Source organism: Pteropus vampyrus, unplaced genomic scaffold (assembly GCF_000151845.1).
Source record: "Pteropus vampyrus isolate Shadow unplaced genomic scaffold, Pvam_2.0 Scaffold120, whole genome shotgun sequence".
Classification (NCBI taxonomy): domain Eukaryota; kingdom Metazoa; phylum Chordata; class Mammalia; order Chiroptera; family Pteropodidae; genus Pteropus; species Pteropus vampyrus.
Window position 1 is genome coordinate 4,771,418 of NW_011888901.1, and position 7,859 is coordinate 4,779,276.

Consider the following 7,859-nt stretch of genomic DNA (forward strand, 5'->3'; position numbering starts at 1 on the left):
CTTGCTCCTTACCATTTCTGTAGTCTTACAAAGAGCCAGGAAGCTCGGCTGCAGTGGGTGTTGGACCAGGAGTTGAACAGGTCTGTTTGACTCTAATGCTTGGGTTCAGCATAGCCCAAACCTCAGGCATTCAAACACGTCACCGAGTGACTTAATTTGCCTGGGACTGAGAGGGTTCCTGGGACCTGGCACTTTCAGTCCCAGGCGCCTGGGAACAACTTGTCACTGTATTAACAGATCACTTTCACAATTTTGCCACATCCCTGTGTTAGTCATTTAGTATTTGTCTTTACACTATCTTTTTTATCAACTTGCTTTTATGTAACCTCATCCTAAAATGTAAATCCCAGTTGTGATGGGCTGGTTATAGTTTTGTTAATGTGCAATAACATAAACACAATTATTAAAATGAAAAGTGGTTGTCTGTATTCCACATAAGGCCATCTCACACGGCACTGGGTGAGCTTGCCCGCTCTGAAAGCCCCGTCCATCCCTGCGCTTCCCCAGATCCATGACATGTTCTCCTGCCTCTGAGCATTCCCAGGGGAGCACTAGCTCGCTCTCTTGTTTCTTGGTCCCGAAAGTGTCAACATGCACTGTGGCGTGTAGGTTATCTCCTTCAGTGGTCCCAGACTCCCCATGATGGCTATTATCTCTAAGATCCCAGTGAGTAACCGATTAACAATGCCTGGAGTCAGGAGGTAGCTAGTAAGCAGCGTGTTGGGCAGGTGGCACTAGCCACCATCGGGATATGAAGCCAAGCCTGCCATGGCCTGTCTCAGGCAGAGCCAAAACAGGGCCCAGCTCCTTCAGAGAGCCTGGTTCACTTGGGCGAGCCTCAGAACTCTGTCCGCCCTTCTCAAGCAGAGTGCTGAGAACTCTCATCCTGAGTCCTCTGACCTCTGCCTTGACACTTTCCATCATCCAATAGCCGCCTGCATTCTAACCAGCCTTCCCCACTAGTTCCATTTCTGGGACAGGGCGGAAAGCCCCGCCTTGGTGAAACCCACTCAAAACTAATCTACTGTGCAGTTCAGCATCAGGGGGAATGCACATGGTTTTGCAGTGTTCTCTAAATTCTTCTGAGGAGGGCTGGGTTTAGGGTGAGGTGAGTGAGGTGCCTAGAGCATAAAATTAAGGAGTCCATACTAGTGCCCACTCTGTACTTTCACAACCTGGCAAATGAGTAACTTCTTACCTATTGCGCCTTAGGTGTCTCCCTTATGTCACCCTAGCTCATCCCTGCTGCTGAGGGCTGGATGCTGTGCCTGATCTTAAACAGTATCTGAGGATGGGGCTCGGGTTATAATCGTCAAAGGCAGCGCATTAGCACTGTCACGAACACCTCTGAATCTGACTGCAGAGCCTGGGAGCTGGGGTAGGTGTACTGACCTGCACAGAGCTGCGGCCCCCTCCCCCATCCCGCAGCAGTCACAGCAGCTGTTTCTGGGAGCAGAAGCCCAGAGATGCTTAGGGGGCCCTACTAGGACCAGATGCAAACTGTGGGCAGGCAACCAAGGAAATCCTTGCAACTACCTGAGCCATGGTGTCCTTGATGGCCACAGGGAGGCGCTGCAGCACTGAAAAGACCCCGCAGGCCAAGCTAGAAGGAAAGTTCTCTTGTCACAGGATCACTTCCAGTTTTTAGGAAAGCAGCCCCAGTAGCGTGTGAAGCCTGCTGGGAAAATGAGAGAGAATATTATGGAATTGGGTGTTGGCTTGAATGTGCCCAGGTAGAATTTATTCACCTTTAGGGAGAGTATAAGACCAAATCTGATAGATACTTCCTCACCAGGAAGGGAAAGCTCTCGAGAGAGCTGTCTCTGGGCGCTGGGCATGGGGTAGTGGACAGTGCACTGGTTATATGCAGCCAAATCATAGGGTATCTTCTAGCCTCTGATTCTTCTCTCTATCACCCTGGAGCCTTCTTGGTTGGTGCCTCTTTCCTTTTCTGTGTCCTCACCCCTGACCCCTCCCCACACACCTCCAGGCCTGGGCTCTCCCGCTTTCCTTCCCAGTATCCCAAGGGGCTGACCTGGCTTTCGGTTTAGATGGGGAGTGGGCTGTTGGGCCTGGGAACCCTTGAGCTTCCTTCCCATGGGGACTGCCACTCAGGCCTGCAGACAGCTCAGCTGCTTGGGTCCATGCCTGCCATACTGTCTCCAGCAGATGACAGCGTGTATAGTCACAGGCTGACTTGTTTTATACAGAAAAGGCCTTTACAGACTCTTTGCTGTCTCCTCCTTGGCGCTGCCTACAGAGGTGGCAGCCATCTCCTATTCAACATCACAGCTGCCCTCAGACCCCTTGTGAAGCCCAAGATCGTCTAAAAGAAGCCCAGGAAGTTCATCCAGCAGCAGTCCAGACCCAAACATCAAAATTAAGAATAACCGGCGGAAACCCAGAGGCACCGACAACAGGGTGCACAGAAGATTCAAGGACCAGATCCCGACGCCCAGCATTGGTTATGGGAGTAACAAGAAGACAAACACAGTGGCTTTCGGATGTTCCTGGTTCAGTGTCAAGGAGCTTGAAGGGCTGCTGCTGTGCGACGAATCTTACTGTGTTAAGACTGCTCACAGCGTCTCCTCAGAGAACCGCAAAGCCACTGTGGAAAGAGCAGCCCAGCTGGTGGTCGGAGTCACCAATTCCAATGCCAAGCTGCGCAGCAAAGAAAATAGACAGCTCATATGCACATTGTATTTGTGTTAATAAAACCATAAAATTCTAAAAAAAAAAAAAACCTACTTTGTTATTGAAATATATCACACATACCAGAAATGCACAAGCACAAGTGCACACCTATCCATCAAATGCTTCTGCAACTGCATCTTAGGTCAAAAAATAAAACATTGGTGATCCCAGACATCCACCCAGGTCCCCTCTCAGACCCTTCACTCCTTAAAGGGAGCACAACCTGAGCATCCTTATACACGCGGAGTTTAATTCTGCCTGCTTTTGAACATCACATAAATAGAATCGTACTGGATGTATTCTCTGAACTTCTCCAAGTTTGTGCTCATCTATTCATTCAACAACTATTTATTGAGTGCCTACTATGTGCCAGGCTCTCTACTAGGTGCCCAGGGCACAGCAGTAGGGAGACTCCACTATGGCCCGATCCACATGGAGATTCCATGCCAGTAGTGCCCTCTGGAGTGGCCCCTGAGGCCACGCTGACCCCACAAGGCTGACAGTCCCCCTTCAGATATTCTGGGGCCTCCTTCTGGATTCTGCGCAGAGTTTTGGAGCTCCTATCTGCATCGCACCCCCTCCCTTCTCCCCAGGCTCAAGTGAAGCTGGTATCTACCCCAGCTTTTTGTCAGCTCCAGTGTTTCACAGCTGGATCCCATACTTTGTTCCCTGGACTTGGCTCCAAACGATTTTTGGTTGTTTTAAAACATCAAATCTTACCTCAGAGCACAGACATTTGGCACTCTAAGACCATACAAAGAATGTGCTCCGGGCAGTGACCACCGACCACATGATTTGCTGCCAGTGCAAGCACGAAACAGCCTGCCGAAGGGCTTCTGTGGAAGGCTGAGCCCTGGCTGGCTGGGGTGCACTTCTGGGGCGTGGTGACATTTTTCTTACCTCATCTCCCACCATCTCGCCCAAGTCTGTCGCTGCCTGCAGGCTGGCTGTTGCATCTTCTCTTGGCTGACATGCCAGTGACAGACCTCAGGCTTCTGCCTGCCAGAAAGTGCCCCAGCATCTCTCAGATGCGCAGAGCACAACCAGCCGGCTGGTGGAGCCGAAGTGCTGTAAGGACCGGACAGTCAGATCCTGCCAGGAACTCCTGCAGCTCCCACCTGGTTTGAAGAGGCCCTGTGCTCTGAGGTCATGTGGCTGTCCATAGTGGTCAGCCTCCCTTGTGCCACTTCCCTCATTTATGTCATGGGTCCCTTTTCTCGCCCTGGAGTTGCCTCTGCCTGGCCCAGTGAGGAGACCCTTGAACTAAGGACAGTACTATCCCTGAAGCAAAGTCAGAAAGCCCAGGCTGACACTGCCCTCCCTGTGTACGCCGAGCTGCAGGCTAAGAGCTGAAGCCTTTTTCCCACACTGAAGGTCAGAATAAAGTGAGGTACACAAGGAACCTGGGACTTCGAGGCCTCTCCATCTAGGTACGGCACCTCACCCCCAGGATTCCAGGTTGCAGGACAAAGCCAAGTCCCCAGCGAAACTGATGAGGCTCCAAGGCCTAGATAGTCTACTCTCTTAGACAGATCTGTTCTTCTTGCTGTGTTCTAGGGCCCCAAAATCTCGAGAGCTAAGCCCCTCTATCTGGCAGGAAGGCAAATAGGTAGAGCTTTGCTTTTCCCATCCCAAGATGCAGTCAGTCCTTGAGTTGAGCAGTGAACAGGTAGTAATGGAGCATCTCTGAGGTGCTAGGTTATACTACGCAAGGGCATCACATGTCTCCACCAGTAACCCCAGATTTCCCCACCACCCACCCCACACTGACAGAAGGAGAGCAACCTCAATTTGAGCAATAGAACTCTTTTGAACCTAGGACTGGTGACCTAGTGGATACCCACTGCAGAACACACAAGCAAACAGAGGGCCCAGGGCCTCAGACCATTAGCCTCAAAGCTGGGGTGTCCTGTGGCTTGGGATGCAGGAGAGGCTCGGAGTCATTCCCTGAACTGTGTAGGAAAGTTGCGTTCGGTGACCACTCTGCAGAAACTGCAAGGAAGTACCTCCCTTCCATGGCTGCTGGGTTATTCCAGAGGGCATGTGTCTCTCTGTCACTGAGTCACAGGAGCATGTCAGAAGGCTGTTTCCCTCTCTACCCCAGACACTCGGGGGTGCACAGTGTGTTGCCAGCTGACCCTCTGTCCCGCTCTCACTGAGGACAGGAACTAGGGCGGGCCCATGAGACACAAGGAAATTTCTTTTCTATCATCTGGCCACAGATCCAAAGGAAAACTTGTTGATGGGCTGCTTTCCCTGAGGCTTGGGCTCTATGTTTCAGGATACGCAGAGGGAGGCCTGAGGGCAGTTGGCACAGGCTGGCCTGGGAGCTCTCAGTGTCCTGGGGCCTGCATGGTCTCATCTGAGGTGGCAGAGAGGGGTCTGGGCATGGAAGGGCTCCCCAAGCATTGAGACAGTGGCCTGTATGGCAGTGATGCAGAGAGAAGCAGCTCTGAGATCAACTTTCCAAGGGAAAGCTGAGACAGGCCCAGCCTGTGGGTCAGGAGTGTCTACAGACAGGTTGTGATGGAGGTCCAGCTGGGACCAGGTGTGGAGAGAAGTCATGTGAATCCCACCAGCCCCACCTCCCACTGTGGGCTGCTGACGCTGCCCCCAAGAGCAGGCTGCTGCCCCTTCTTCCTACTGGGGACACACACGGAGGGTGCTTTTGGACAAAATGCTCTTCCGCTGAGGACAAGGACATGCCCAGGGATGTTCTCGAGCCATAGAAAGTTTCACAAAAGCCCGAGCTGGGTGTGGATGGCAATGACACCATGACAGTCAGCTGGGGCAGGAAGAGCTGGCTGCATTAAGCAGTGCTTACAAAACACAAAGGAAACCCAAAGTTTGTATCTAATCAATCCTTGAGTAGCTGCGCTTATTCCTCACTTTGAAAGGCAAACTAGAGTGTTTATGCCCTCAACTGCTTCTGAGAATGCCCTGGGCTGTTGTGTAAAGCCCACAGACTAAAACATATTGGATATAGGAAAAACAGTGTTCCAAGGAAAATTTATAGCTGTAAATACCTACATTTAAAAAGAAGAAGAGCTCAAATCGATAACTTAATTTTACATATTGAGATACTAGAAAAAGAAGAGAAAACTAAACCCAAAGCTTACAGAAAGAAGGAAATAATAAAGACTAGAACAGATATAAATAAAATTGATAATAGAAAAACGATAGTCAATGAAACCAAAAGTTGGTTCTTTGCAAGATCAACAAAATTGATTATAAATTTGAGCTAGACTAAGCAAAAAAAAAAAAGAAAGAAATTACAAATAACTAAAATCTGAAATGAAAGTGGGACTATTTCTGCTAATCTAATAGAAATAAAAAGGATTATAAGAGAATCCTATACCAACAAACTGGATAACCTAGATGAAATGGGAAAACACAATCTATCGAAACTGAATCATGAAGCAACTCATAGAAAATCTGAATAGACCTATAACTGATAAGGAAATTGAATCAACAGTCAAAGACCTCCCAATGAAGAAAAGCCCAAGACCAGATGGCTTCACCAGTGAATTCTACCAGTTAAAGAAGAATTAATGTTAATCCTTCTCAAACTCTTTCAAAATACAAAAGGAAAGGGAACACTTCCTAACTCATTCCATGAGACCAATATTACCCTGATACCAAAACCAAATAAAGATATCACAAGAAAAGAAAATTAAAGGCCAATATCTCTTATGACTATAGATGTAAAAGTCCTCATCAAAATACGAGCAAACTGAATCCAACATCATATTAAAAGGATTTTACACCATGATCAGGTGGAGTTTATCCCAGGAATGCAAGGATGGTTCGATATCCATGTAATATAACACATTAATGGAAGGAAAGAGAAAAACACACGATCATCTCAACTGACAGAAAAAAAGCAAGGGACAAAATCCAACACCTTTTCATGATAAAAATACTCAGGAATCAGACATATCAGAGAATTTCCACAGCACGATAAAGCCATGTAAGAGTAATCACAGCTAACATCATACTCCATTGTAAGAGACTGAAAGGTGTCCTCTTAAGACCAGAAACAAGACAAGAATGCCAGTCTCACTACTAATGTTCAACAATATACCGTAAGTTCTAGCCAGAGAAATTAGATAAGAAGAAGAAATGAACAGCATCCAAATTGAATTGGAAGAAGTAAAACTATCTCTATTATTATGCCATCTGACATAATCCCATATACAGAAAATCTCAAGTATTCACAAGAAGGCTGCCAGAGCTAATAAATGAATTCAGCAAACTCGGAAGGTACAAGATCAATAAACAAAAATGCAACGTGATTTTATACACTTGCAAAAGTGATCCGAAAGAGATATTAACAAGACAATTAACTGACAGATAAATGGATAAACAAAATGTGGTCCATCCATACAGTGGCATATTATTCAACCATAAAAAGGAGTGACATTCTGATATATGCTACACCATAGATGAACCTTGAAAACATACTAAGTGAAATAAGCCAGACACAAAAGGATAAATATCGTATGATTCCACTTATCTAAAATATCTAGAATTGGCAAATTCATAGAGACAGAAAGTAAAATTGAGGTTCCCAGGAGCACAGGGTAGGGGAAGGGGAGTGACTGCTTGATGGCTGCAGAATTTCTGCTTAGGATGATAAAAGGGATTTTGGAAATGGACAGTGTTGATTTTCACATGAGAGTGTGAATGTAATTAATACACTTAAATTGTACACTTATAAACAGCAAGTTTTATGTGATATAAATATTTACCACATTAATAAAAAACAAAAATAAAGGATATGTCAAAAAGGTTTCCTCATTGCTAGCAGAGAGCTGATGGATGAGATGCTCTCTTCATATCTCAGCATCTGGCGCCTGGAACGGCTGTGGTCATTTTGCAACTAACTTGGCTGAGGCTGGAGCCACTGTAGAGGCGACGATGATGGAAAGACGTAGGTCCTTGATAGTGTCATCGAGCTACCGAACCAGCGGGCTATTAAGTCCCCTTTGAGGAGCTATAGTCCTGTAAGATAATATATTTCTTAATTTTTTAAAAAAGGAAAAACAAATACTAGAGACAATTAATAAAGAAAGAGTTCAAAAACTCTAACTCTTTACATGAGTTTAAAATAGAGAGTTTTTGGAAAGACCTGAGAGGCGAGAAATCTAGATATGCAAGCGTGT

General features: G+C 46.9%; 1 pseudogene; it reads left to right on the forward strand.

Annotated features, from left to right (window-relative positions):
• The first annotated feature begins 2,041 nt into the window (after positions 1-2,041).
• Positions 2,042-2,712, forward strand: LOC105296158 (annotated as a pseudogene).
• The last annotated feature ends 5,147 nt before the right edge of the window (positions 2,713-7,859 follow it).